The sequence below is a fragment of the Drosophila sulfurigaster genome, chromosome 2L (assembly GCF_023558435.1).
Source record: "Drosophila sulfurigaster albostrigata strain 15112-1811.04 chromosome 2L, ASM2355843v2, whole genome shotgun sequence".
Taxonomy (NCBI): domain Eukaryota; kingdom Metazoa; phylum Arthropoda; class Insecta; order Diptera; family Drosophilidae; genus Drosophila; species Drosophila sulfurigaster.
In genome coordinates, this window is record NC_084881.1 from 1,187,307 (window position 1) to 1,193,306 (window position 6,000).

The window sequence follows — 6,000 nt, forward strand, 5'->3', positions numbered from 1 at the left end:
CTATTTTATATATAGTTGAAAAGAAAACGATTTAGTTTATCTATGTCCAACGCTTATAATGCCTACGCCAGGTTCCCAGATGCGCGAAGTAGGGTTTCTCCGCGCTACTCCATATACACAAAAAAGGCGTGCAAAATTTTTTGCGGCGTTATTTCGTTCCGCTGTTCTTGAAAGAACAAAATTTTTAAGTGTATCGATACTCCGATATGTGGATATAACATCAACAGTTCCCACGTGCGAAGAAATAGACAACCTATTATTCCGCAATGCGGAATCCGCATTTAACGGCAAAAGAAACGGAAGCATCAAGTTAGATAATTTGTGAACAATAAAACAATAGTAAAAAATAAGCGTATAAGCATTATCTCGTAAAGAGATATAGTATTCTTTTTGTGGAGTCTCAAGACTTTAAAAAATTTTAAATATAAAAAATATCGCAATTTAGTTGAAATAATATGTGCATATGATTTCATCTGTTTTTTTTTTTTAATAATGGCGTTTATTTAATAGACAAATGTTTGAGAGGTGTGATCATAAATTTTTTGACCATTTCCGTGACAAGTTTGGGCTCATAAATTTGGCTAAGAGCGGTACCTCTAAGATTAATGGAGCTTGCGAAATATGTATATTGCTTCAACAGCGCTTCAATTAGAGAACCATCAAAATGTATATAGTGCTATCGATAGTTCTGGGAACACTGCTTTAGTTATAATAATAATAATTATAATTTATTGAATTTGACTGTAGTTTTAAAATTACGATTTTTATTTTTTTGCGAAGGCGAAAGTGGGCATGGCAAAAATTGATATATGTTCATACGGTCATACTAACAAACACACGGACATGGTTATATCGTCGTGATAACATTGATCAAGAATATACATACACATACATACTTATATATTTGATGCGTGTTGACAGTGTTGCCAGTTTAGCCTATTTCAGGCTAGATCTAGCCTATTTTGAAATGATCTAGCCAATAAAATTTGTAAATAGCCTTTAGCCATAAATCTAGCCTATTTTTAAAAATAATTTAGCATATTTTTTTAATGTATTTGTGACCAACGAAAAATTGTATTTTTGGTGTTCAATGTTTTGCTGGTTCTTTTTTGCCGATTGTTACGTGAACTTTATTCATATGATCGTGCTTTCTGATCGATAACTGATATCGATGAATTAAAATCACAATTGGACGAAATTCACCTGATAAAATGGGAAAAAACAGAAGAATCGATGCAATTTTGGGCAGAGGTGCTAGCGTATAGAGACGCAGGAAACAACAACCCCTTTAAGGCGCTTGCATTATTTGCCATCCAGTTGTTTTCCCTGCCATGGTCCAATGCAGAGGTGGAACGAGTATTCAGCCAAATGAACATAGTGAAGTCAAAATTGCGCAATAAAATGGCATTAAAAAGCTTGAATGCAATATTGAGCATAAGGTTTTTAAATTGTGTCAAACTTATTTTTATTTTAATAATAATATATTTCAATGTTACAGATATGGGTTACGAAGACACAATGAATGCTGTCATACCTATTCGTTGCCACAAAAGTATCTTGCCCAAATTAAAAAAAAGACAAATATTTGAATGACGGGGAGAACGACGATATTGAAAGTTTGTTAACGTGTTTAATATAATAAAAACATGAAAATTACTTTAATTTGGTAGATATTATTGGATTTTAATATTATTAGCTTATTTTTCAGCATATTGTTCTGAATTTTAGCCTATTCTAGCCTATTTTTACCCAAAATCTAGCCTATTTGCGAGCTCAATACCTGGCAACACTGCGTGTTGAACACATTTCTTGTAGTCACAAAGTTATAATACAAGTCTGCCTACCCAATGGGTAACGCGTAGACAAATTTATGTATGCCACTTTTACAAAATATTGTATTGATAGATTTTTTTAAATCATAAATCGTTATTGTTTCACGTTTTTGTTTTTATCTGAGAAGTTATTCAAGAAATAAGGTTATGCTGATCGGGTCTTTAGTGCTTTGGTTGACATAGCATTTGATATATTTAAGTATTTTTCTGTATATTTATTTGGTATATTGTAATGTAAATGTCATCGTTTTGTTTTTGTTAGTTTTCCTACTTGTTAGGATCAATGCAGGACAACTTTAGTACAGGGAATACATATATACAAACATTCATATACATATGTATGTACTTGAAATGATTCTTGAAATTAGATGAGGGACGTGCTGTAGTAGCTTCATCACTGCAACCGCAGATGTAGCATTACTCGAAACCACTTCAGACTTTTCCACTGTTAAAATCATTAGTACAGGCAGTCTTTTGTTATGATTGGTGTGGTTTAAACGAGCTAATATATGTATGTATGTATGTACACATGTAAATAGATTATTAATGCTCCGTTGTCAAGAGTAAGAGACTAGCATAGAAAAAAAAAATACCGCCACACATTATGTTGTTCATTGTTGCGACGACGCGATGTATTTGTTGTTTTGTTAGTTCAAAAGAATTCATCAACTGTGAAGTTGTCAACGCCAACATTTAATCGAGACAAAAGACGCCGTAAACAAATCAGTAAATCAAGCAGGAGTTATGGTAAAATCAAATGGACAAGCTACCGAAAATATAAACACACTGAGTATGAAAGCCTAACAACAGATTGTATTTGCTCAATTTATGTAAAGTTGAAATATGGGCTCTTGACAAAGCAAATACAATTTAAAATTTAAAAATAAATTATATAAAAACATTAAAGCATCTTATAGTTCAGAAAATTTAATTATCAATTTTTAATCGTCAAAAAAGGGAAAATTTAATCCAATTAAAAATATAATATAAGTTAAACTTTATGTTATAGAATCAAGATTTTGATCTCAGTATTAAGTATCTTAATTCAGAAGGGGCGTAACGAATATCGCAGTCATTTGAAGAACCATAAATATTGATATTAAATTATACTTTATTTTTTTATGCGAATTACGCAGTTTATTACTTTTATGTTATTAGTATTTATTGTATTGAGTTGTCTGCTTGTTTTGGAAATTGGAGCGCGCTCTAATAGTATATCAGCTGTTTTTGTGTTGCTTTCTGTGTGCCCTGGAGTTTGCTGTAGCTTGAATTTGTAACTTGAGCCTTGTGACTTCGATCACCAATTATAACTCCTTTCCGCACATACCAATTACTATTAGCTGCAATTCTAATTACTATTAGCTGCAATAACATTTTTAAGTATCATTCGTGGTGTTCTATTTTGCTGGCGAGCACTCCATAATATTATTTTACATGATTTTATACAAGTGCTTATACATATTTAACATTTTAAGAATATACCATATTATGAATTAGTATTTTAAGACTAAGTAATTTGGTCTTAAAGTGGTCTTATTTCAAATCCATAATTTTGAAGATGAATGAATTCCAGTAACCATGTTGATCTAGTTTATAAAATTAATATTGCAAAAATTGAGGATCGTTGTCGAAGTATGGAAATAATAATCCATCTTGATAAATCTGACCATTAATCTGTTGGATCAGAATTCCTGTTTAGGTTTTTACCTTAAACAAAAATAAAGCTGATCCGTCATACTGTCTCAATCGATAAATAAAAGATCTAAATTTTTATGTAATATTGTTTTAAAACAAGCAAACCGAATTATTATTATTATTTCTTACAAAACGGAGTGGTTAAAAATACTGGCTATGTATATTTAAAACACACACACACTGTTATTATACAATGAAAACGTTTTTTTTCCCGAGACAAAAAATTTCCATGTGGTTTCCGCAAACTTCTTGCGATTTATTTAAGTCATCATACTCGAAATTGTAAGCGTTTTAAATCAAATTGTAAATCCATTGATTGTTGTCTCAATGACTTTTTTCATCAGTTTTTTCACAGCCAGTCTTGTTCCATTGCAGAGTCTTGGTGGTGTCCATTGCAACTTGATTAATTACATTGTCGAACAACTGATTCTCAAACGCATTTGTAGTTTGATCCCGTTGCGCAATAAGTCATATGTTAGTTAATAATTGGAGTATCTTTCTGTATTGTCAAAAATTAGATGATTTTAGGCATGCATTTAGTATCAGTTGACCGGGTAACAACTGGAAGAGTCTGACTTAACTCATTTGGCAACAAAATCACGGCCCAACTAAAAATTTTTTAGTTGTCATGCAGATCATTTAACGTTACGTCCCAGAAAAAACCAACTCTACATTAACATCATTTCGGGATCTGATCAAATAAAATTAAATTATGAATGTTTTTTCGCCACATCCACTCTTGTTTTACGAAAGTCTTTGTCGTTGATTTAGTTGGTGAACATTTGAACAAACTGTTTCGACCAATGATGTCGTATTGTTGCATAATATGTGGACCAATTATGACAATTCTACAATATTTACAAATTATTTTCGATTTTGCAGTTGTTACCAATTCAATTGCCTGACCATAATGTAATGCAGCTCGTTCAAGAATCTCACTTCAATTTCATTATTTCGTGCTTGCAGTTGTTGTGTTTGATAGAAGATATAAGATATGTAGATAGAGAGAATATTATGGTTGGATGTACGTTTGCTGGTCGAATTTTTTTTTTACATTGAAGCTGATCAAAAATATATAAACTAAGCTATGGGGTAACTTCTTCTGACTGTTACTTACATCTGCTGAACGCAAAAAGCTTTTAACCTTTTAACCCTGTGGTATACAAAAATAGGTATTTGTGTTGATAATTGAGGCCTCTTTGATAAATAAAGTCAGTTGAAATAAAGGTTAATTTAATAGATTTATTCAATCACAGAAATTCCACTGTATTTTATAACTTTCTTATATAAGGTTGTCAAAAAAAGTCTTGCTATATTTTTATTGAATTTTCAATTGTTTATAAATAAATAAATTATATATACATATAAAAGACATGCCAAAATAAATAATAAATTCGTGAATTATTATGAAATTTAAAAATAAATTCTTAATTTAAGATGCAAAATTGCCAACTTTTAATCCAGAAGGAAAAAGAACTAAGGGTTTTTAAATTTAGATTGCTCAAAATTTCAATTTTCAATTGCGTTTATGTTTATGTCAATTCAATTGCGTTTATGTTTATGTCGTTATACTTTTTTTGTATTTATTAGCTACAATTTAAAAATTCTTAACGTAATAAAAAATAGCGTAGAATGGTATTATAACTTTGTGCCGGCAGGAAATGTATGTAACAGGTAGAAGGAGGCATCTCCGACCCTATAAATTATATATATTCTTGATCAGGGTCAACAGCTGAGACGTTCTAGCCATGTCCGTCTGTCCGTCTGTATGTCTTTTCGTCCGTCCGTCCGTCCGTATGAAACACTGGATCTCAGAGACTATAAGGAATAGAGCTATATTTTTTTTTTGCATTTGTTATGTTTGCACGCAGATCAAGTTTGTTAAAAATTTTTGCCACGCCGACTTCCGCCCCTGCAAATGAGTATATACAATAATTACTATAGTAGTTATGACTCCTTTGGTTGCGATCAGATACTAATTGTCGATGTTATTAAAGAAATACTTTTGTATGGCCAAAATCGCCCACTTACTAAGGCTCTTAGTTGATTTGGCTGACAATACCGTTCGGTATATTTTTAGTATTTTTGTAATATATTCGGTATATTTCGAGAAAAATACCGCAAAATATATTTCTTTTATGCAAAATGGGTAGCGGGTATCTCACAGTCGAGTACACTCGACTGTAGCTTTCTTACTTGTTTTGCAATGTAGTTTTCCATATTTATAAAGAATAAAGCGCTGTTCCTAGATGAGAAAACCGTGAGGAAAAGCAATATATTTCGCAAGTTATACAAATTTTGGATTGACGCGTATTGAACACATTTATGACCATAAATTTGGTACGGAAATGGTAAAAAATAAAAATTTAAGGCCATAGATGAAATCATTTTCATTGCCTATTTATATGGTGAACACATTCAAAGCACATATTATTGCAATTTGCTTGCAATGTTTTTTTGATCCACAAAGTTA